Raw genomic sequence first — 26,719 nt, 5'->3', positions numbered from 1 at the left:
CCAATCAACCTCCCCCCATTTCCTCCCTCAAATTCCCATCTTTTTCTTTTTTCTATCTCCCTAACCCTATCCCCACAACCTAACCCTATCCCCACCATGCTAACATAATCCCCCCCAGTCCTAAATCCCCTAACCCTAACCTAATCTCTAACCCTAACCCCTAACTTTCTAATACTAACTGCACACCCAACCACCCTAATAATAATCCCTAACCTTCTAACTCAGCTTGTTTCCAATAAACTCCTGGCATTTACTTATACCATGTTTTTGAAATGTTAAGTATTTATGCAGATTTCAAAACACAAAGACTTTACCACACTGAGCCCATTTCTAAGACTTTTTTCTAGTGTGTGTTATTTCCTGTATTCACAGATAACTGTGAAGGGCAAAGGCTGTACATTGCTTCCATTCACAGGGATTCAGTGAATGGAAGTACGAATACTTTTGTTATAGTGAGAACTATAGAAATGTGCAAAGGCTTCACCATATTCAATACATTCATAGTTTCTCTCTAGTGTGGTATCTTTCATGCTGTTTGTCTTAATTTGGGTTTTAATGCTGTGAAAAGACACCATGACTAAGGCAACTCTTAGAAAGGACATTTAATTGAGGATGGTATACAGATTCAGAGGTTCAGTCTATTATCAAGGTGGGAAGAATGACAGTGTCCAAGCAGACATGGTGCTGGAGGAGAGTTCTCCATCTTGATCAGAAGGCAGCTAGAAGACTCTTCTGCCCTGGGTAGAGCTTAAGCATAGGATCTCAAAGCGCCCCCCCCCCCAGTGACATACTTCCTCAAAGGCCACATCTATTCCAGAAAGGCCATACTTGCTATGGGCCAAGTATATTTAAACCACCACACCTTTGATGATCACAGTAAAGGCTTTATTACCACATTGGTTACATTCACAGGGCTACTCTTTAGTATGTGTTCTTTTGTGTAGTTAGAGGTGGCTTGATTGTGAAAAGGCTTTACCACATTGACCACATTTGTAAGGTTTCACTCCAGTATGAATTCTTTCATGTTTTTGAAGTTGACCGTGAGAGCCGAAGGATTTACAACATTGCTTATATTCGTAAGGTTTCACTCCAGTATGGGTTGCTTTGTGTATTCGGAGACTAGTGTTACACGCAAAGGCTTTACCACATTCATTACATTTGTAGGGTTTCTCTCCAGTATGAATTCTTTCATGTCTTTTAAGATCGTTCTGACATGCAAATGCTTTACCACACTGACTACATCCACAGGATTTCTCTCCTGTATGTGTTCTTTGACGTATTTGAAAATGACCATGATATCCAAAGGCTTTACCACATTGATCACACCCATAGGGTTTCTCTCCAGTATGCATTCTTTTATGTACTTGGAGATAACTGTGATATGCAAAGGCTTTACCACATGGATTACATTCACAGGGTTTCTCTCCAGTATGTGTTCTTTTATGCACTTGGAGATTACTGTGTTGTGCAAATGCTTTACCATCATGATTACATTCATAGGGCTTTTCTCCAGTATGTATTCTTTTATTTATTTGAAGACGACCAGAATATGCAAAGGCTTTACCACACTGATTACATTCATAGGCTTTCTCTCCAGTGTGTGTTCTTTTATGTATTTGAAGATGACAATGATATCCAAAGGCTTTAACACACTGATCACATCCATAGGCTTTCTCTCCAGTGTGTGTTCACCACACTGATCACATCCATAGGGTTTCTCTCCAGTATGCATTCTTTTATGTACTTGGAGATAACTATGAGATGCTAGGGCTTTACCACATTGATTACATTTGTAAGGTTTCTCTCCAGTATGTATTATTATATGCATTTGGAGATGACTGTGTTGTGCAAAGGCTTTACCACATTGATCACATTCATAAGGTTTCTCTCCAGTATGTGTGCTTTTATGTATTTGGAGAGTACTGTGTCATGAATAGACTTTATCACACTTATTGCATTTGTAGGGTTTCTCTCCAGTATGTATTATTTTGTGTATTCGAAGATTACACTGTTGTACAAAGGCTTTACCACATTGATTACATTTGTAGGGTTTCTCTCCAGTATGAAATCTTTCATAATGTTGAAGTTCAGAATGGTATGTAAAGGCTTTACCACACTGCTTACATGCATAGGGTTTCTCTCCAGGATGTGTGCTTTTATGTATTTGGAGATGACTGTGTTGTGAATAGGCTTTATCACATCCATTACAGTTGTACAGTTTCTCTCCAGTATGAATTATTTCACAATTTTGAAGTTGAGAATGGTATGCAAAGGCTTTATCACATGGCTTACATTCATAAGGTTTCTCTCCAGTGTGTGTTCTTTTATGTCCTCCGAGATGACTATGTTTTGAATAGGCTTTATCACATTGGTCATATTTGTAGGGTTTCTCTCTAGAATGTGTTCTTTTATGTATTTGGAGATGTCTGTGATGTACAAAGTCTTCACTATACTGAATATCTTCAGAGGGTTTCTCTCCAGTATGAATTCTTTCATGCCTTTGATGATAACTGTGACATGCAAAGGCTTTACCACAGTGAGAATATTCAGAGGGTTTCACTCCAGTATGACTTTTTTCATGCCTGCAAAGATAATTGGCACATGTAAAAGGTTTACCACAATCACTACACCAATGAATCTTTTTATCTATAGGAATTAATTTTACAATTTGGTCAAATTGTAAAGAGGAATCACATCTTAAAGTTTTAATCACTTTGTTTACATTCATGGTTTCCCCTTTATTATGGGTTGTTTCCCATACCTATAATGGTAAGAGTGTTATTACATGCCTCACATTTGTAGCATCCTTTTACCTTATGATTTTTTTTTACATATTTAAAGAGAAATGGAAGAACTCAGAGCTTTACCACACTGAGTACATGCATAAATTTTCCTATATTGTGAAATATACACTTGCATACTACATTGGCAAGTGAACCAGGACAAACAGAAAAGAATTTCCACATTTCTAGTACTCACAGGGATTTTCTGCAGTGTGAGTTTATGGATATATTCTCAATGAAGTTGGAAAACCAACTAATTATATACTTGTACCGCACAGAGAAAGTCTGTTCAAATGGGGAATACTACATATATTTTAATTGTTCTGGGAGAGAAAGAGCATGAGAAGTACATTGCTTCTTCCAATATCCCTATGCCCACATGGCATGTATCCATTGTGGCATTAAAAGAAGAATAACAAATAAAAGATTTCCACACTGAATTCACACAGTTTGACTTTTTGTTGATCATAGGCATGTGGTATGTTTTTCCCCAAAAACATTCTTGATTCTCATAAACTGCCTCTTTAACTTAAACTTAGAAATGTTACTTTATGAGTAATCAGCTTTACCATGAAATATTTGCTTATTAGAAACATATACTTATCACCTATAATATATATCATATATATGTACACACACACTGCAATATGTGAGTGGCATGAGACTAAATAGATTGGCATTTCTACAGAGTAGCTGTAATGTGGCTCTGATTTGAATGGTAATATCTGTAGGCATTGTTTCCTTGTCTTCTTTCTTAGAGGAAAGCCTTGTAAACAAAAATCAGACACCTGACACTGAGGTACATAGATTTGTGAGAATTTAATAAACTATACACTTAAAGAAGTGCTTTTCTTTTTACACTGTTGCTTATCTTTAAAACTTCTAGGACACAGTAACATTTCTTTAGAGGCAGATCCATACCAACTTGCACATGACAATTACCTTCCATGTCTTCTGAAACTTTGAAAATGTTCTTCAATATTATGGTCTTTCCAGTTGCAGCCTAAAATATAGTACGTGAAAATGTATGATATATTATTGAATATTAGGCAAAATTTAAGTTACTATCTTTAGTGAACATGATTTATTCACCTCATTCTTAACTGAAATTGCAGAAAACAGTTTCCCCCTTATTTTAAAAAGTGAAAGAAAATCCACAATCTTACCTATAGCAGTGAGGTTCTTATAGGTCTCCAGCATCACATCTTTGTAGAGACTCTTCTGTAAAGGATCCAGCATAGCCCACTCTTCTTGAGTGAAGTTCACATTCACATCATCATAAGTCACCACATCCTAAAATATCCCATACATGTGTACATCAGAAACCATGATACTGACATCACTGTAAATGTATGCCTCATTGACAATATAGTTGCATGATTCTGGTGCTTCCCCCACTTATTTGTTGACCCAGAAGTTCTAATGGAATACCAAGTCATCTTAGAAGGAAATTGAATGTTCCTTGAATAGGATATAACTTTTCAAGAGAAATGCTAATTATGAGAGAGAAAGAGAGAGACAGAGAGAAAGACACACAGAGAGAGACAGAAAGAACCAAGTAGTACTAGCACACATCAGAGAAGTTGTACGAACAACTCACATCTTATTTCACTGAGCTGGATGCTAGGTCTATCCAGGACACACAGAGGAACATATTAAGACTCTGTTTCCCATGTAAAAATCAATCAAAAAAGAGAGAAAGAACTCAGAGGTTTTTACCGGGGTTCCTACAAAGAATTACACATTCACTCCAGTTCTGTATTCATCTTCCAGAATCCTGAAGTGGCCAAGTTTAAACTATAACAGTAATGAGATCATACTAAAGGGGGGGAGGGTGTTTTTAAATAGATGCAAACGGACAGATGAAATATTGGCAATGTAAATGTTGACCCTAAATAAGCAACACAGGACAGGAGAGATGGCTCAGCAGTAAAGAACTCTTGCTGGTCTTGCAAATAATTGGGCTCAGTTGCCAATACTTACAAGGGGTCTTCACAACTATCCATTTCTCCAAGTTCAGGAATTCTGAAGCCATCTTCTGCCTACTATGGGGACCAGGCATACATAATATGGATATTCATGCACACAGGTAAAATATTCATATTCCTTCAAAAAATCAAGACAAACACAACAGGCAGGAAAAATGTTATGCATCTGCAATTCAATGACTCAGAAAGCTCAGGCAGTAAAGCTTAGGCAGTATTAAGTCATGAATCTATGCCATCCTGAGAAGTAGACTATTCTCTCTGCCAAATTTCAAAATCCACGACATGGATGAAGATCAACACAACAGCATATGGTTGACATGTACAAAAACCTACATTCCAGGTCCATCAGCCAATAACATGAAACAAACACACAAACCATCAGGCATGTTGATTCACAATTAATCCCAGCATTCTGGACCTAGAGTCAGGTGGACCTTTAAGTTTGAGGCCTACGTGTTCTACATACCTACTTCAGAAGAGCCAGGACTAGAAAGAGAAACTTTGTCTTCACAAACAAAAACGAAACAAAACCAACAAAATTAAAAATATAAAACCACCAGGCTTAGTCCTTAGTTGTTTCAACAGTTGTTTCAACTGCATCTTATGTGATTACAGACAGAGTCTACAATATACCCAAACTTATGAAATATAATGAAACCAATGCTAAGAGGAAAACTCATAACTCTGAGGGCCTACAAAAAAAATTAGAGGGAGCATACACTAACAGCTTCACAGCACACCTGAAAACTTTAGAACAAAACGATGCAATTACACCCAAGAGGAGTAGACAGCAGGAAATAATCAAACTCAGGGCTGAAATCAACCAAGTAGAAATGAAAAGAAATGTACAAAGAATCAACAAAACCATGAGTTGGTTCCTAGAGAAAGCCAACAAGATAGCCACACTAACCAGAGGTCACAGAGGGTATATCCAAATTAACAAAATCAGAAATGAAAAGGGAGACATAATAACAGAAACTGAGGAAATTAAAAAAAATATATCAGATCCTACTACCAAAGCCTATACCCAACAAAACTGGAAAATCTGGAGGAAATGGACAATTTTCTAGACAGATACCAGATACCAAAGTTAAATCAGGATCAGATAAACCATCTAAACCACCCCATAACTCTTAAAGAAATCTAATCAGTCATTAAAAGATTCCCAACCAAAAACTGTCAAGGATCAGATGGGTTTAGTGCAGAATTCTACCAGACCTTTAAAGAGGACCTAATACCAGTACTCTTCAAACTATTCCAAAAATTAGAAACAAAAGGAACACTACCCAATTCATTCTTTGAAGCCACAATTACGCTTATACCTAAACCGCACAAAGACCCTACAAAGAAAGAGAATTTCAGACCAATTTCTCTCAAGAATATCGATGCAAAAATACTCAATAAAATTCTGGCAAACTGAATCCAAGAACACTCAAAAGGTTCATTCACCATGAGCGAGTAGGCTTCATACTAGGGATGCAAGGATGGTTCAATATATGGAAATCCATCAACGTAATCCACTATATAAACAAACTCAAAGAAAAGAACCAGATGATCATTCCATTAGATGCTGAGAAAGCATTTGACAAAATTCAACAACCCTCCATGAAAAAAGTCTTCAAAAGATCAGGAATTCAAGGCCCATATCTAAACATAGTAAAAGCAATATACAGCAAACCAGTAGCTAACATTAAACTAAAGGGACAGAAAGTTAAAGTGATCCCGCTAAAATCAAAGATTAGACAAGGCTGCCCACTCTCTCCCTACTTATTCAGTATCGTACTCGAAGTCCTAAGCAGAGCAATCAGACAACAAAAGGAGGTCAAGGGATACAAATGGGAAAGGAAGAAGTAAAAATATCACCATTTGCAGATGATCATAGTACACTTAAGTGACCCCAAAAATTCCTCCAGAGAACACCTAAACTTGATAAACAAGTTGAGCAAAGTGGCTGGATATAAAATTAACTCAAACAAATCAGTAGCCTTCCTCTACTCAAAGGATAAACAGGCTAAGAAAGAAATTAGGGAAATTACACCCTTCACAATAGTCACAAATAATATAAAATACCTTGGTGTGACTTTAACCAAGCAAGCAAAAGATCTGTATGACAAGAACTTCTAGTCTCTGAAGAAAGAAATTGAAGAAGATCTCAGAAAATGGAAAGACCTCCCATACTCATGGATTGGCAGGATTAATATAGTAAAAATGGCCATTTTGCCAAAAGCGATCTACAGATTCAATGCAATCCCCATCAAAATTCCAACTCAATTCTTCATAGAGTTAGAAAGAGCAATTTGCAGATTCATTTGAAAAAGCAAAAAACCCAGCATAGTGAAAACTATTCTCAACAATAAAGAACTTCTGGGGAAATCACAATCCCTGACTTCAAGCAGTATTACAGAGCAATAGTCATAAAAACTGTATGGTATTGGTACATTTACACAGTGGAGTATATATCACCCAGCTGTTTTAAAAAATGGCATCATGAATTTGAAGGTAAGTGAATGAAACTAAAAAAAAAGAATTACCCCAAGTGAGGTAGCCCACACCCAGAATGACAGATATGGTATTCATTCACTTATTAATGGGTATTTCCTATTAGGTAAATGATAACCAAGGTATAATCTACAGACTCAGAGAGGATAAGTAAAGAAGAGGGCTACAGGGGGGAAGCATGGATCTCCTTCTAAAGGGGAAATAGCATCCTTTCTGTGAGTAGACTGGGGTTTGATGGCAGCAGAAGGAGGAGGGATCAGTTGGGGGTGCGGTGAAGGGAAAAAGTAAAATGCAGAGCAAACTTGAGCCTCAGGACCACAGGTAAGACAAACCTTCCTGCTCCAAGCGATCTGCCTGGTGAACTCAGGCCGCACAGAGGCAAAATCCCTCTAGGACCGGACACTTCTGGTTTTTAGCGGGATTCCCAAACTCACGGATCCCTGCCCGCAGCAGCTCACTGCTCCCAAACCCCGTGGGAGAGAGAGCTCACCGCCCAGATAAGTGGGCACTCCTGAGACTGCAGAGCGGAAGAGACCACCAACACTGTCTATCCATGCCCACATCCCTGGCCCAGGAGGAAACTGTATACGGCCTCTGGGTACCTGGAGATAAGCGCACAGGAGCAGCATGTCCCCTGCATCTGAGACACTGCCTGAACATGAAGGGACCGATCAGATAAACAGTTCTTTGCACCCAAATCCAGTGGGAGGGAGAGCTAAACCTTCAGAGAGGCAGACACGCCAGGGAAACCAGAAGAGACTACACTCTGCCCACATTACTGATTCCAGAGGAAAACACCAAATGCCATCTGGAACCCTGGTGCACTGAAGATCGTGGAAAGGGCGGCACAGATCTTCCTGGTTGCTGCCCCCACAGAGAGCTCATAAGCAACACCCCACGAGCAAACTTGAGCCTCGGGACCACAGGTAAGACAAACCTTCCTGCTCCAAGCGAACTGTCTGGTGAACTCATGACACAGGCCCACAGGAACAGCTGAAGACCTGTAGATAGGAAAAACTACACGCCCAAAAGCAGAACACTCTGTTCCCATAACTGGCTGAAAGAAAACAGGAAAAGAGGTCTACAGCACTCCTGACACACAGGCTTATAGGACAGTCTAGCCACTGTCAGAAATAGCAGAACAAAGTAACACTAGAGACAATCTGATGGCGAGAGGCAAGCGCAGGAACCCAAGCAACAGAAACCAAGACTACATGGTATCAACGGAGCCCAATTCTCCCACCAAAGCAAACTCGGAATATCCAAACACACCAGAAAAGCAAGATCTAGTTTCAAAATCATATTTGGTCATGATGCTGGAGGACTTCAAGAAAGACATGAAGAACTCCCTTAGAGAAACACAGGAAAACATAAATAAACAAGTAGAAGCCTACAGAGAGGAATCACAAAAGTCCCTGAAAGAATTCCAGGAAAACACAATCCAACAGTTGAAGGAATTAAAAATGGAAATAGAAGCAATCAAGAAAGAACACATGGAAACAACCCTGGATATAAGAAACCAAAAGAAGAGACAAGGAGCTGTAGATACAAGCTTCACCACAGAATACAAGAGATAGAAGAGAGAATCTCAGGAGCAGAAGATTCCGTAGAAATCATTGACTCAACTCTCCAAGATAATGTAAAGTGGAAAAAGCTACTGGTCCAAAACATACAGGAAATCCAGGACTCAATGAGAAGATCAAACCTAAGGATAATAGGTATAGAAGAGAGTGAAGACTCCCAGCTCAAAGGACCAGTGAATATCTTCAACAAAATCATAGAAGAAAACTTACCTAACCTAAAGAAAGAGATACCCATAAGCATAAAAGAAGTCTACAGAACTCCAAATAGATTGGACCAGAAAAGAAATTCCTCCCGTCACATAATAGACAAAACACCAAATGCACAAAATAAAGAAAGAATATTAAAAGCAGTAAGGGAAAAAGGTCAAGTAACATGTAAAGGCAGACTTGTCAGAATTACACCAGACTTTTCGCCAGAGACTATGAAAGCCAGAAGATCCTGGACAGATGTCATACTGACCCTAAGAGAACACAAATGCCATCCCAGGTTACTGTATCCTGCAAAACTTTCAATATACATAGATGGAGAAACCAAGATATTCCATGGCAAAACCAAATTTACACAATATCTTTCTACAAATCCAGCGCTACAAAGGATAATAAATGGTAAAGCCCAACATAAGGAGGCAAGCTACACCCCAGAAGAAGCAAGAAACTAATCGTCTTGGCAACAAAACAAAGAGAAAAAAAAGCACACAAACATAACCTCATATCCAAATATGAATATAACAGGAAGCAATAATCACTATTCCTTAATATCTCTCAACATATATGGCCTCAACTCCCCAATAAAAAGACATAGATTAACAAACTGGATACGCATCGAGGACCCTGCATTCTGCTGCCTACAGGAAACACACCTCAGAGAGAAAGACAGACACTAACTCAGAGTGAAAGGCTGCAAAACAACTTTCCAAGCAAATGGTTGGAAGAAGCAAGCTGGAGTAGCCATTCTAATATCAAATAAAATCAATTTTCAACTAAAATCCATCAAAAAAGATAAGGAAGGAAACTTCATATTCATCAAAGGAAAAATCCACCAAGATGAACTCTCAATCCTAAATATCTAGGCCCCAAATACAAGGGCAACTACATACGTAAAAGAAACCTTACTAAAGCTCAAAACACACACTGCACCTCACACAATAATAGGATTAGATTTCAACACCGCGCTCTCATCAATGGACAGATCATGGAAACAGAAATTCAACAGAGACATTGACAGACTAAGAGAAGTCATGAACCAAATGGACTCAACAGATATATATAGAACATTCTATCCTTAAGCAAAAGGATATACATTCTTTTCAGCTCCTCATGGTACTTTCTCCAAAATTGACCATATAATTGGTCAAAAAATGGGCCTCAAGAGGTACAGAAAGATAGAAATAATCGCATGCATGCTATCAGAACACCACAGGCTAAAGCTGGTCTTCAATAACAATAAGGGAAGAACGCCCACATATACGTGGAAGTTGAACAATGCTCTACTCAACGATAACCTGGTCGAAGCAGAAATAATGACAGAAATTGAAGACTTCTTAGAATTTAATGAAAATGAAGGTACAACATACCCAAACTTATGGGACACAATGAAAGCTGTGCTAAGAGGAAAACTCGTAGCTCTGAGTGCCTGCAGAAAGAAACAGGAAAGAGCATATGTCACCACCTTGACAGCACACCTAAAAGCTCTAGAACAAAAAGAAGCAAATACACCCAGGAGGAGTAGAAGGCAGGAAATAATCAAACTCAGAGCTGAAATCAACCAAGTAGAAACAAAAAGGACCATAGAAAGAATCAACAGAACCAAAAGTTGGTTCTTTGAGAAAATCAACAAGATAGATAAACCCTTAGCCAGATTAGCGAGAGGACACAGAGAGTGCGTCCAAATTAACAAAATCAGAAATGAAAAGGGAGACATAACTACAGAATCAGAGGAAATTCAAAAAATCATCAGATCTTACTATAAAAGCCTATATTCAACAAAACATGAAAATCTTCAGGAAATGGACAATTTCCTAGACAGATACCAGGTACCGAAGTTAAATCAGGAACAGATAAACCAGTTAAACATCCCCATAACTCCTAAGGAAATAGAAGCAGTCATTAAAGGTCTCCCAACCAAAAAGAGCCCAGGTCCAGACAGGTTTAGTGCAGAATTCTATCAGACCTTCATAGAAGACCTCATACCAATACTATCCAAACTATTCCACAAAATTGAAACAGATGGAGCACTACTGAATTCCTTCTATGAAGCCACAATTACTCTTATACCTAAACCACACAAAGACCCAACAAAGAAAGAGAACTTTAGACCAATTTCCCTTATGAATATCGACGCAAAAATACTCAATAAAATTCTGGTAAACCAAATCCAAGAGCACATCAAAACAATCATCCACCATGATCAAGTAGGCTTCATCCCAGGCATGCAGGGATGTTTAATATACAAAAACCATCAACGTGATCCATTATATAAACAAACTGAAAGAACAAAACCACATGATCATTTCATTAGATGCTGAGAAAGTATTTGACAAAATTCAACACCCCTTCATGATAAAAGTCCTGGAAAGAATAGGAATTCAAGGCCCATACCTAAACATAGTAAAAGCCATATACAGCAAACCAGTTGCTAACATTAAATTAAATGGAGAGAAACTTGAAGCAATCCCACTAAAATCAGGGACTAGACAAGGCTGCCCACTCTCTCCCTACTTATTCAATATAGTTCTTGAAGTTCTAGCCAGAGCAATCAGACAACAAAAGGAGATCAAGGCGATACAGATCGGAAAAGAAGAAGTCAAAATTTCACTATTTGCAGATGATATGATAGTTTAGTTTAGTGATCCCTAAAGTTCCACCAGAGAACTATTAAAGCTGATAAACAACTTCAGCAAAGTGGCTGGGTATAAAATTAACTCAAATAAATCAGTAGCCTTCCTCTACACAAAAGAGAAACAAACCGAGAAAGAAATTAGGGAAATGACACCCTTCATAATAGACCCAAATAATGTAAAGAACCTCGGTGTGACTTTAACCAAGCAAGTAAAAGATCTGTACAATAAGAACTTCAAGACTCTGAAGAAAGAAATTGAAGAAGACCTCAGAAGATGGAAAGACCTCCCATGCTCATGGATTGGCAGGATTAATATAGTAAAAATGGCCATTTTACCAAAAGTGATCTACAGATTCAATGCAATTCCCATCAAAATACCAATCCATTTCTTCAAAGAGTTAGACAGAACAATTTGCAAATTCATCTGGAATAAAAAAAAAGCCAGGATAGCTAAAACTATCCTCAACAATAAAAGGACTTCAGGGGGAATCACTATCCCTTAACTCAAGCAGTATTACAGAGCAATAGTGATAAAAACTGCATGGTATTGGTACAGAGACAGACAGATAGACCAATGGAACAGAATTGAAGAGCCAGAAATTAACCCACACACCTATGGGCACTAGATTTTTGACAAAGGAGCCAAAACCATCCAATGGAAAAAAGATAGCATTTTCAGCAAATGGTGCTGGTTCAACTGGAGGTCAACATGTAGAAGAATGCATATCGATCCATGGCTATCACCAAAGCTTAAGTCCAAGTGGATCAAGGACCTCCACATCAAACCAGATACACTCAAACTAATAGAAGAAAAACTAGGGCAGAATCTCAGACACATGGGCAATGGAAAAAGTTTCCTGAACAAAATTCAATGGCTTATGCTCTAAGATCAAAAATCGACAAAAGGGATCTCATAAAACTGCAAAGCTTCTGTCAGGCAAAGGACACTGTTGTTAGGAGAAAACAACAACCAACAGATTGGGAAAAGATCTTTACTAATCCTACAACTGATAGAGGGCTTATATCCAAAATATACAAAGAACTCAAGAAGTTAGACTGCAGGGAAACAAATAACCCTATTAAAAGAAGGGGTTCAAGTGTGGGGATTTAGCTCAGTGGTAGAGCGCTTGCCTAGTAAGTGCAAGACCCTGGATTCGATCCTCAGCTCCGAAAAAAAGAAAAAAAATGGGGTTCAGAGCTAAACAAAGAATTCACAGCTGAGGAATGCCAAATGGCTGAGAAACACCTAAGGAAATGTTCAACATCATTAGTCATAAGGGAAATGCAAATCAAAACAACCCTGAGATTTCACCTCATACCAGTCAGAATACCTAAGATCAAAAACTCAGGTGACAGGAAATGCTGGCTAAGATATGGAGAAAGAGGAGCACCCCTCCATTCTTGGTGGGATTGCAGACTAGTACAACCATTCTGGAAATCAGTCTGAAAGGTTCCTCAGAAAATTGGACATTGAACTACCTGAGGACCCAGGTATAACTCTCTTGGGCATATACCCAAAAGATGCCCCAACGTATAACAAAGACACATGCTCCACTATGTTCATAGCAGCCTTATTTATAATAACCAGAAGCTGGAAAGAACCCAGATGCCCTTCAACAGAGGAATGGATACAGAAAATGTGATACATCTACACAATGGAATATTACTCAGCTATCAAAAAAATAACTTTATGAAATTCATAAGAAAATGGATGGAACTGGAGAATATCATCCTGAGTGAGGTAACCCAATCACAGCAAAAGACACATGGTATGCAATCACTGATAAGTGGATATTAGCCCAAATGCTTGAATTACCCTAGATGCACAGAACACATGAAACTCAAGAAGGATGACCTAAATGCGAATGCTTCACTTCTTCCTTAAAAGGGGAACAAGGATACCCTTGGGAGGGAATAGGGAGGCAAAGTTTAGAACAGAGGCAGAAGGAACACCCATTCAGAGCCTGCCCCACATGTGGCTTATACATATACAGCCTCCCAATTAGATAAGATGGATGATGAAAAGAAGTGGAGGCCAACAGGAACCGGATGTAGATCTCTCCTGAGAGACACAGCCAGAATACAGCAAATACATAGGCGAATGCCAGCAGCAAACCACTGAACTGAGAACAGGACCCCTGTTGAAGGAATCAGAAAAAGGACTGGAAGAGCTTGAAGGGGGCTCGAGACCCCATATGTACAACAATGCCAACCAACCAGAGCTTCCAGAGACTAAGCCATTACCCAAAGACTATACATGAATTTACCCTGGGCTCCAACCTCATAGGTAGCAATGAATAGCCTAGTAAGAGCACCAGTGGCAGGGGAAGCCCTTGGTGCTGCCAAGACTGAACCCCCAGTGAACGTGATTGTTGGGGGGAGGCTGGTAATGGGGGGAGGATGGGGAGGGGAAGCCCATAGAGAAGGGCAGGGGAGGGGTTAGGGGTATTTGGACCCAGAAACCAGGAAGGGGAATAACAATCGAAATGTAAATAAGAAGTACTCAAGTTAATAAAGATTAAAAAAAGAAGAGCAGTATATGTTATCATAAAGCTAGGTTCTTCTATTTAAAGATTCTATCACATAAATAGGAAACATATATTCAGACATACCCATGCCATACTTTACAGAGAAGATAAAAACAAGGGCAAGAAATAGATGTATGTAAACTTATCTGCAGGTCCAATATAGTTTTTAATATCAAATATAATCTAGAAATAGACTAAAGATAGTTTTTACCTTAGGGCCAAGGAATATTTGATAGGACCAAATTGGGATTATCTAAGGATCCAGCTTGCCACTATCATTGGACGTGAGGACAAAGGACCATGTTTCTTTCTAACATCCTACCTGTATAATTATGACAAATTACAGATGAAATATCTTTTTTCCTTTGCCTGTTCTTATGCCAAAATATCTGAAAAAGACTACTTAACAAATAAATGGCTTATTTGAGATTAGAGTTCATGATACAGTGCACAGGAGAAGTAATAATACACAGCTAGTAACCCATCCTCTATTGTCAGCAAGCAGAAAGAGGTGAATGCTGATGTTGCCTATACATAGGTGGAGTCTTTCCCCATTAATCAATTAAATTCAGAACCCACATTACAGATATTTCCTGAAGTTTGTCTCCTAGGTGATTTTAGATCCTGTCAAGTTGACAACAAAATTAATCACCGTGATGTGTATAAATAGCCATGAAAAGAATAAAATAAGAATTTGTGCTTCCAGTATAAAGACCATGCTGCAGATAGACGTGTTTTTTAAATTAAACTCTTTCCTAAAACCAAAAAAGGCATGAAAGGTCAAACCTTTTATGCCTTCCAACTTTTCTAAAACATACAAGATTAAACAATCATATTTTTAAGTAAATTTTTATGGCAATACAATGATACTTTCTCTATGTTACTTGATAATCCCTAATTTTTTTTTATTTTTGTGAGTGTAGTCTTTTTATTATCCACTGTTATTTGTAGAAATTTAGTGTTTACTTAGTGTGCATTCCTTTAGGTATAGGTGACTGTAGAAACTAGAGGTTGCCATCCAAAGTCTTCTTCATTTCTTTCCTACCTTATATGTTATTTATCTATTTAAAGTTTTACTTCTTTAATTAAAAAATAAAATTACAGAAAATACATTTTGGCTATATTTTTTCTTCTCATTGAAATCTACACAAATACTCCAAACCTATCTACAAATCCATGCTTATGCTTTTTCTAGAACTCTATCTTTCCCTTTCTTAAGAATATAAAGCCTACCCAAAAATCAACTAAAAAAAAACACAAAAGTAATAAGACAAAATAATACCCAAACAAAAAAAATGAGACAAGGTATACACAGAGACACACAAAGAATTGTAGAGTCAATAATGTGCTGCCCAACACTCCAGGGCATGTTTTTTTTTCCCCTTTCTAGTGAGTGAAATTGGTATACCATGATACTGCTTTGGAGAAAATCAGTTTTTGCTTTGTCAGCAAGTTTCAATCACCAACGCCTTCTTGCTGGGGATGAGACTTTGTATATATGTTTCCTTCTCAGTGCTAGCTTTTTAATCTGGTTTGAGCTTGCACAGAACTTGTGCAAGCTGTCAGACTTCCTATGACTTCATATGTGTATCTGTATGATTGTGTTTTGAAAATATGGTTTCTTTGAAGTCATCACCTACCTCTGACTCTTTCATTCTTTCTGCCTCCTCTTCCATACAGATGCCTGACATTTTAGGTAAGGGGTATGATAAAAAAAAATCTCACTTATGATAGTGAGTTCAAAATTCCATCACTATCCAAACTCTATATTAGTTCCCTTCAACTGAAAGAAAGCTTCTCTTACGGAGGCTGAACATGGCACTGATCTACACGTATAACAACAGTACATTAGCAGGAGCCATTCACTTTATTGCTATGTTCCTTTAGAATAATAAAATTATTGCTTTTCTCTAAATGTATGTGAAAATACACACACACACAAACACACACATGTATATACATATAGATATATACATATTTATACATGTACATATATATACATATATACATATATATATATTCTCAGGTTTGTGGCTACTTTATCAGTGTCAGATATGAATTCTGTCTCACAGAGTGGGGCTCAAATACAATGTAAAAGAAAAGAGGTTGTTTATTCACACATTTATACCACTATTAAGTGAGTATATTTTTTAACCAACTGACTGTTATAGATTATAGGATTATATCTAAATATTTTTTCCCTTCCAGCATCATAAGCACTAGCCAATAGGAATGAAACATTTATCTGGGCTCTGGCTACCTCTCCATGTTTGACATTGTATGTTATCCTCAGCACTAAACATTTATTATCATCTTATAGAGGGTAAATAATACCCAGAAGAATGGCCTGTGATGGGAGGGGTGATCTATGATATCGTCTTTCATCAATGATTTAAGAATATGCAAGGCATTCCTGGCCGAATGTTTTACATGGTGACATATGATATCTATTTAGAACTTCATCTTTGATGACTACATCTATCTTCCTTTCATATAATGTGTGTGTGTGTTTGCGTGTGTGTGTGTGTGTGTGTGTGTGTGTGTGAGAGAGAGAGAGAGAGAGAGAGAGAGAGAGAGAGAGAGAGAGAGGAAGAAGAGGAGGATGGGAGGAGGGAGGCGGAGGAAGAATGAAGAAGGAGGAGGAGGAGAAGAAAAAGAAGAAGAAGAGGAGGAGGAGGAGGAAGAAGAGGAAAAGTCATGTGGAGTTCAATAGAATATGTATTCTATTAGGTTTTAGATAAGCAACAATAACAATTGCTATCATGTATGGTTATTAGTTTGACATAGTTCCCACTAAGACTATTGCATGATCAATTTAATTTTATCCTCACAGTGAACAGAGAAGGAATGTTGCATCTCTAAGAATATGTAGATTTTCACAGTGTTATATCTTTCAGACATCCACAGATGAAACACAGGTCTGTCAGAAACGAACTATGTTGATCACCATGTTACCCTGCAGCATTAGGTAGCGTATGCATTGCTCAGTTTGAGTCTTGTCCTTTTAGATATCTATTCCATTTCTTTCTATACTGAAATGGCCAGTGAATGCAGCAATATTTCAAATCACTGCTTCAGTTAGATCAGGTATCTGGAGTTAGTCAGATGGATCAAGAGAAAAGAGACAACATTGATTGCTGACAGTGCAGTGCATCGGGAGGAAAGCAAAATGCTCAGTCTGGCAGAGAAGAGCAGTCATTTCAACTACTTGTACCCAGAGTGTTGAACTAGCAAAATATCTGACTTTTTAGTTTATTTCTTCACAGGACACCTTTGTAAACATGTCAGTTAGAGAAATGCTTGTTGGCTGCTTAAGCCTTAGCTGTGTAGATACAGTATGTCTAAACTTTTATTTCTGCTTGAACTTACTATTTCCAGAAGCCCAAATCATATCATGATACAAAAAAAGAAATGAATTCACAACTTGAAGTAACATTTCAAATCAGTTGAACTGATTTGAAACATTCTAAATTATGATTATCAAACACATTGATTTCTGTTTAGGAAGAGACATTTGAAATTATGAAAAGTAAATAGCAATGGCCACATTCTAAAAGCTCTTAGATGACATGGGGCAGGTTTTATTATCAGACCATAGAAATTCCGAACCCTGACTGTAAATATAATTTACCAAATTTACAGAGAGTGAAAACAGCAGTCTTAAGAATTACTCAGAAGTGACGATAAGAGATAACCTAGTGTGGGAAAGAATTTGCTGCAGAAAGAAGAGAATTCAAATTTCTGTGCCCGCACTTTAAAACACTCATGGTTGTATACAGCTATAACCCCAGTGCTATGATGACAGAGAAAGAATTTCTGGAGCTTGTGCACAGCAAGATAGCATCAGTATTAGTGAAAGGCTTTGAATTGGAAAAATTGTGTAGAAAATCATAAAAGAGGATACTATTTACTTTCTCTGTCTTCCGCTTGAACACATAGGCATGAAGACACAGACAGAGAGACAGACAGACAGATAGACAGACAGACAGACACACACACACACACACACCATATCACATATACTAATTCTTGGTGGTCATGTACTGAGGAATATTAAATTAATAATTTATAACCTTGAACTCATGAAAATGTCCACTTGACCTTTATAATTGCCATTGATCATGAATACTATTTTGTGAACCATGGATCCACATATGTAAAATAAATCAGTTGTCAGAATAAAGTAAGGGCATGACATATTAATATTAGAAAATTTTAAAAACATTAGTTTAATATTTTTTGGTGTGTGTGTGTATGTGTGTGTGTGTGTGTGTGTGTGCTGCATGTGTGTGTGTTCACGTAGGTCTTCTGATTCCACAGCATGTGCATAGGCCAGATGGCCAATTTCTGTAATGGGTCATTATCTATGGATTCCTATGATTAAAGTGAGGGTGTTAAGCTTGTTCTGCAAGTCCTTTTTCCCGCTTGCTGGCCAAACATAATTGTCAAAATTTAAATGAATTTCTTATAAGCAATTGATGAAGGTTATTTACTCATCATGAAGTTAGAAGTTCATATTGAAGCTCAGCAAGTCTCTGGAGTGACAATTCCATTTTATGTCAGCATAGGAGACTTGGATATCATTTGATAAGGGCTTATGACTAGTTACATTAATATTCATAAAATGACCAAATTGTATGATCCTTGAAGAAGATACCATTAAATTGGAAGACAAAGAACAAGAACCAAATAAGTCCAGCAGCTACTGAGATGCAGTCACTGACTGAGCTGAGCCTGAGCAAACATCAAAGAAACAGTGAGCTGTACTGTAGCCTAAGTAACGATACAAGCAAAAGCACTAAAATTCCTTGAATGAGGCATATAGGTATGGGAAAAGCTCTTCAACCTGGGACTTCACTTGACTTAGGCTGCATAAAAATCTACCTTCCAGAAATATACCTAACAATGAAGTTGCTCACCTCATCTCACCTGCATGAAGCTGTATACATACCAAACAATGGACTAAGACTCCCTGCACATAACATTGTTTATAAACTTCTCTTTCATGATCAACTTCCATTCAAAAGTATTCAAGACCATATCCACATACTGGAGGGAGAAATCTGTTTCAACTGGCCTGAGACAGTTTAGAGTATATACTCAGTAAGTCGTATTGAATCCTCTGGGAAAACTTTCAAGGGAAACATCCTTAATGTCATATACCTAGTGATAATTGAATATGCATTTGATTAAATCAAATGCATCATGGAAACTGATGTTCACAGTAAATTAAGGATTGCCTAATCAAAAAAGTCAATCAAAACAGAAATATCCACACTGAACTCTGAGTAAACAATTCCTCCTTCTTGAGAGGTCCACAAATTAAAGCTACACTGAATACCAGTGTTTCTCACTTTGCTTTTGAATAAAGTTTCTTTGTCACCTTGCCCTCTTGACTTCTTGTAATAAGATGAAAACATCCTGGAAACACCTCACCTAGACAGTAACCTCAGATAAAACTGATAAGCATCTTCTTCAAATAATGACACGAATTATGGAAGCTCTAAAAGAACTCTCCTGTTACTTTCTTGTAAGAACTTCTAAGAATGACACAAGCCATGTCTAATCTCATGCCTATTCAATGAAATCAGAAGTTATAAAAAAATTCATCCTAGTGTTGTTTTTTGTACCAATTTCAACTTTAAGATATTAAGTACAATCACATTGGAATTCCTGTTTTCTCAGAAGTTTTGATAATGTCACCTACAATTAAGCAAGAGGAGAATCCTTAATGAATTTCTCTAAAATACATTTGCATGATAGATAAAAATATTAACTCTAGGATGAGAATATTAGAAAAATGCTTGTTTCTGTGTTTCTGCATTGAAAATGTAATTTATACCCCTTTGTCATTTTCAAAATGCAGATGTTCATAGTATATATATTAGATTATGTGGACTATTAATAATAATAAAAGTTTCTAACAATAATTGAAGAACAGAGCCAGTACTTTGAGACAATAATGCTTCTGTCACCTTTATTGTATATAGTTTTTGCTATAGGTACACAATGATTTCTACATATGAAAGTCTAAATGCTCTACAGCTCATGCTTTCTGGTTTCAAGAAGTGAAAACTTCAGTAATAGCTTTTCACTTCAAAATCAAAATGAAAACAAAATGCATGAACAGAAGGAACAGAAGGAAAATAAGAGAAGGGAAGGAAGAAAGCATGGAAGGAAGGAAGGAAGGAAGGAAGGAAGGAAGGAAGGAAGGAAGGAAGGAAGGGAACAGGAAGAAACAGGAAGAGATTTGGTAAGTTGCTCATTTGACAGGCTACATGTCAGTATGGAAGACACCCTTGGATGAGTTCCAAAACTGTACAAGATCAGGCATGGTAGTTCGTATCTATAATTTATTGGTGAATATCAGACATTCAAAGTCATCACTGGATATATAGTGAGCTTCAGGCAAGTCTGGGGTTTATGAGGCCCTGTGGAAAAAAGAGAGAAAGAGAGAGGGAAGGAGCTAGGGACCTAGGGGTAGAGGAAGAAAGGAAGGACTGACTTCGAGCGATAGCGACGCAAGATGGCAGCCACCACAGGCTTGGGAGAAAAAGTCCTTTGAGATTTCCGACTGTTGGAAGAGCTGGAAGAAGGCCAGAAAGGAGTAGGCGACAGCACAGTTAGCTAGGGTCTTGAGGACGATGAGGACATGACACTCACAAGATGGACCGGCATGATAATTGGGCCTCCACGAACAATTTATGAAAGCCGAATATGCAGCCTTAAGATAGAGTGTGGGCCACTCTAGTATCCAGAAGCATCCCAGTCTGTGAGATTTGTAACAAGAGTCAATATGAACGGCATGAGCAGTTCCAATGGAGTGGTGGATCCACGAGCCATGGCAGTGCTGGCAAAGTGACAGAATTCCCACAGCATCAAAGTCATCCTGCAGGAACTGAGGCGCTTGATGATGTCAAAAGAGAACATGAAGCTGCCACAGCCACCTGAAGGACAGTGTTACAGCCATTAGTCATCAAGGCCCCGGCCTCCCTTCCCCATCCAACCCAAGTCTTCATTTTCAACAGTAGTGAATTTTCTAGATCCATCTGTAGACCTCAAAGTACTCGAGAGGAAGCTCCACTCAGAGTTCATCCTGAGACACTGCTCTGATACTAACTTCTTGTCCATTTGAAATACCTAAGTTGTGCTGTGTAACATCATCTGTCGAGTATAACCGCTGTCTGCCTGGTTGAACTTCTGGGATCAATAAGGTGTGTTGAAATCGGTTTCCTTTGGGAGCGGTGGGCATAGCTAACACAACTGTGGACAGACACGTCTCACACAATCACCTGCTGCTGGCACTTGGCCTGGGTATGCCTTTGCCTGCCCCGCCCTCTGCCACAGCTGTGTGGTGGCCCATAGAATAGATGGGGAGGTTTCAGGTAGCAGCCGTGGGACTGACCACCACTAGGCTTGGGGTGCTCTGGCTTTCTTAAGTCTTAAGTGATTGCCCCATCCAAGCCATGGTCCCCACTCCTCCACTTCCACCCTTGGTCAAAGCTTAAATTGTAACCTCCCCTCCCCTGAAATTGGCCTCGGGTGAGGAATTCAGAGCTTCCAGTCTCCCCACCTTTAACAAGGGGTGCTGCTTTCCCCTCCTCAAGTCCCTTGTTGCCCATCACCACCCAACACTTGCTGTGGCCAGAAGTCATCAGATGAGGTTGAAAAAGCCTGGCCTCCCTCCCTTAGCTCTGGACCACACTTGTTCACCTGCCACCAGCCTGGGAAGGGAGTGCTGGGTCCGCGGCCTTGCCAGCACCATCAGCTCTTGAGCTTTGAGCTCAGGTCTTGAGGTGAACAGATCAGTCACAGGGAGACTCAGACGGGCCACCGCTCAGGGTCCTTGGATATATGCCTAGAGAAAGGCCATGTGGAGAGTCCTCGGTGCACATGGTTCTGAGTTGGTTCCTTTTCCCATAATTGCTTTGTTTTTACACATTGAAGAGGTTTGAACAGGGCTCTCAGTCACCCTGACCACCCATCGGGTCTGGAGTGGAGTCTGACAGCTGAAGCATGAGGCCCTGACTCTGGCAACTCAGGTTTCAGTGTTGCTCCTCAGACCCTGGGCAGGGACCCAGAGGAGCTCTGTGTCACCATGTTCACAGATCGTTTGCAGATAGGTGGGCCTGGCTCCTGGCTCCTGGCTCATTGACAAGCTCCCCACTCTGTTCAGGACCACTAAATGTTGAAATGTGGATGCATACTGAAATAAAGGCAATTCGAGGTGTTGCAAAGGGGAAAAAAAAAGACTGAGGAAATGAAACACTGATGATTCTTTCTTAGTCCATTGAAGCCTCATTAAGTTTCAAATTTTTCAAACTAGCCATATGTACAGCAAAATTCAAAAAGACAATGATAATAACCACATGGCAGTCACTTGGGGAGGGAATTTGCTCACAGTGGTAGAATGTAAATGAGCCGAGTTGATAGTATAAGAATAAGGCAAATCCTCAACTGATTGATTTGAAGTATCTTTTCCCACATATGAGCTTACTTTAATGAGAGGAATTGTGGACATGTCAACCTTTAATGAAGTACAATTTTTTAAGCCTTCTCTATTCCTATTTTCAGTCATGGTGACTTCATGCAGGATTTTCTGATAGTATATATCAGTATGATATCATCTTACTAAAATCAATAGGAAATACAGTCCAAATTTTTGAATCCCAATTAATTAAAGATGAATATTTACACAAAATTATTTGTATCAAATTCGACGAAGTTGTTTTCATGAATAAGAAAGGCACACAGAGCTAAACCCTTAACAAAAATTAAAATCAGGACCTATAGAAAAGGCTAATGGGTTTTCCTTGGTCTCTAGTAGAGGACCTAAGTTCAGTGTCCAGTATCTATACTTGGTGGGTCATTACTACTTGTCAATCGAGCTCTGGAAATTGGGTACCCTCTCCTACATTTTGCAAGTACCTGTACTCATTTGTGCACACATGTACAGATGCATGAAACAAATATTTAAAACCGCTTTTAAATATATAAAACTAAAAAACGTCAAAAAGAAAATGAAGGACGGCAGCAGCTCTCTGCTCCCAGACCCCGTGAGAGAGAGACCCAACCGCCTGGTCAGGTGGGCACTCCTGAGGCTGCAGAGCGGAAGAGACCACCAACACTGCTCACCCCTGCCCACATCCCTGGCCCAAGAGGAAACTGTATAAGGCCTCTGGGCTCCCGTTGGGGAGGGCCCAGGAGCGGCAGGGCAGTCTCAGAGCCCCTGCCTGAGACACCGCCGGAACCTGAAAGAAACAGACCAGATAAACAGTTCTCTGCACCCAAATCCCATGGGAAGGAGAGCTAAACCTTCAGAGAGGAAGACAAGCCTGGGAAACCAGAAGAGACTGCTCTCTGCACAAACATCTCGGACGCCAGAGGAAAAAGCCAAAGACCATCTGGAACTCTGGTGCACTGAAGATCCCGGAAGGGGCGGCACAGGTCTTCCTGGTTGCTGCCGCTGCAGAGAGCACATGGGCAGCACCCCACGAGCGAACTTGAGCCTCGGGACCACACGTAAGACCAAATTTTCTGCTGCAAGAAAGCTGCCTGGTGAACTCAAGACACAGGCCCACAGGAACAGCTGAAGACCTGTAGAGAGGAAAAACTACATGCCCGAAAGCAGAACACTCTGTCCCCATAACTGACTGAAAGAGAAGAAAACAGGTCTACAGCACTCCTGACACACAGGCTTATAGGACAGTCTAGCCACTGTCAGAAATAGCAGAACAAAGTAACACTAGAGATAATCTGATGGCGAGAGGCAAGCGCAAGAACCCAAGCAACAGAAACCAAGACTACATGGCACCATCGGAGCCCAATTCTCCCATCAAAACAAACATGGAATATCCAAACACGCCAGAAAAGCAAGATCTAGTTTCAAAATCATTTTTGATCATGATGCTGGAGGACTTCAAGAAAGACGTGAAGAACTCCCTTAGAGAACAAGTAGAAGCCTACAGAGAGGAATTGCAAAAATGTCTGAAAGAATTCCAGGAAAACATGAATAAACAAGTAGAAGCCCATAGAGAGGAGACACAAAAATCCCTGAAAGAATTCCAGGAAAACACAATCAAACAGTTGAAGGAATTAAAAATGGAAATAGAAGCAATCAAGAAAGAACACAATGGAAACAACCCTGGATATAGAAAACCAAAAGAAGAGACAAGGAGCTGTAGATACAAGCTTCACCAACAGAATACAAGAGATGGAAGAGAGAATCTCAGGAGCAGAAGATTCCATAGAAATCATTGACTCAACTGTCAAAGATAGTGTAAAGTGGAAAAAGCTACTGGTCCAAAACATACAGGAAATCCAGGACTCAATGAGAAGATCAAACCTAAGTATAATAGCTATAGAAGAGAGTGAAGACTCCCAGCTCAAAGGACCAGTAAATATCTTCAACAAAATCATAGAAGAAAACTTCCCTAACCTAAAAAAAGAGATACCCATAGACATACAAGAAGCCTACAGAACTCCAAATAGATTGGACCAGAAAAGAAACACCTCCCATCACATAATTGTCAAAACACCAAACGCACAAAATAAAGAAAGAATATTAAAAGCAGTAAGGGAAAAGGGTCAAGTAACATATAAAGGCAGACCTATCAGAATCACACCAGACTTCTCGCCAGAAACTATGAAGGCCAGAAGATCCTGGACTGATGTCATACAGACCCTAAGAGAACACAAATGCCAGCCCAGGTTACTGTATCCAGCAAAACTCTCGATTAACATTGATGTAGAAACCAAGATATTCCATGACAAAACCAAATTTACACAATATCTTTCTACAAATCCAGCACTACAAAGGATAATAAATGGTAAAGCCCAACATAAGGAGGCAAGCTAGACCCTAGAAGAAGCAAGAAACTAATCGTCTTGGCAACAAAACAAAGAGAATGAAAGCACACAAACATAACCTCATATCCAAATATGAATATAACTGGAAGCAATAATCACTATTCCTTAATATCTCTCAATATCAATGGCCTAAACTCCCCAATAAAAACAGATAGATTAACAAACTGGATACGCAACGAGGACCCTGCATTCTGCTGCCTACAGGAAACACACCTCAGAGACAAAGACAGACACTACCTCAGAGTGAAAGGCTGGAAAACAACTTTCCAAGCAAATGGTCGGAAGAAGCAAGCTGGAGTAGCCATTCTAATATCAAATAAACTCAATTTCCAACTAAAAGTCATCAAAAAAGATAAGGAAGGACACTTCATATTCATCAAAGGAAAAATCCACCAAGATGAACTCTCAATCCTAAATATCTATGCCCCAAATACAAGGGCACCTACATACGTAAAAGAAACCTTACTAAAGCTCAAAACACACATTGCACCTCACACAATAATAGTGGGACATTTCAACACCCCACTGTCATCAATGGACAGATCATGGAAACAGAAATTAAACAGTGATGTCTACAGACTAAGAGAAGTCATGAGCCAAATGGACTTAACGGATATTTATAGAACATTCTATCCTAAAGCAAAAGGATATACCTTCTTCTCAGCTCCTCATGGTACTTTCTCCAAAATTGACCATATAATTGGTCAAAAAACGGGCCTCAACAGGTACAGAAAGGTAGAAATAATCCCATGCGTGCTATCCGACCACCATGGCCTAAAACTGGTCTTCAATAACAATAAGGGGAGAATGCCCACATATATGTGGAAATTGAACAATGCTCTACTCAATGATAACCTGGTCAAGGAAGAAATAAAGAAAGAAATTAAAAACTTTTTAGAATTTAATGAAAATGAAGGTACAACATATCCAAACTTATGGGACACAATGAAAGCTGTGCTAAGAGGAAAACTCATAGCGCTGTGTGCCTGCAGAAAGAAACAGGAAAGAGCATATGTCAGCAGCTTGACAGCACACCTAAAAGCTCTGGAACAAAAGGAAGCAAATACACACAGGAGGAGTAGAAGGCAGGAAATAATCAAACTCAGAGCTGAAATCAACCAAGTAGAAACAAAAAGGACCATAGAAAGAATCAACAGAACCAAAAGTTGGTTCTTTGAGAAAATCAACAAGATAGATAAACCCTTAGCCAGACTAACGAGAGGACACAGAGAGTGCGTCCAAATTAACAAAATCAGAAATGAAAAGGGAGACATAACTACAGATTCAGAGGAAATTCAAAAAATCATCCGATCTTACTATAAAAACCTATATTCAACAAACTTGAAAATCTGCAGGAAATGGAGAATTTCCTAGACAGATACCAGGTATCAAAGTTAATCAGGAACAGATAAACCAGTTAAACAACCCCATAACTCCTAAGGAAATAGAAGCAGTCATTAAAGGTCTCCCAACCAAAAAGAGCCCAGGTCCAGACGGGTTTAGTGCAGAATTCTATCAAACCTTCATAGAAGACCTCCTACCAATATTATCCAAACTATTCCACAAAATTGAAACAGATGAATCACTACCGAATACCTTCTACGAAGCCACAATTACTCTTATACCTAAA

General features: G+C 39.0%; 1 non-coding gene and 2 pseudogenes across 1 annotated transcript; 1 reads left to right on the top strand and 2 right to left on the bottom strand.

The window, feature by feature from the left end:
* Positions 1-26,719, bottom strand: part of LOC148006397 (polyubiquitin-B-like) — a 674,037-nt pseudogene that overhangs the window by 488,964 nt on the left and 158,354 nt on the right.
* Positions 579-4,205, bottom strand: LOC134486036 (uncharacterized). The gene is made up of 3 exons (XR_015684157.1): positions 3,950-4,205; positions 3,726-3,786; positions 579-2,582 (listed from the first exon to the last, which is right to left on the bottom strand). It is a non-coding gene; the product is annotated as an uncharacterized LOC134486036 (transcript).
* Positions 20,691-22,485, top strand: Ube2v1-ps13 (ubiquitin conjugating enzyme E2 V1, pseudogene 13; annotated as a pseudogene).

Source organism: Rattus norvegicus, chromosome 3 (assembly GCF_021556685.1).
Source record: "Rattus norvegicus strain SHRSP/BbbUtx chromosome 3, alternate assembly SHRSP_T2T, whole genome shotgun sequence".
NCBI classification, from domain to species: Eukaryota; Metazoa; Chordata; class Mammalia; order Rodentia; family Muridae; genus Rattus; species Rattus norvegicus.
This window is presented reverse-complemented; position numbering and strand designations above follow the sequence as displayed.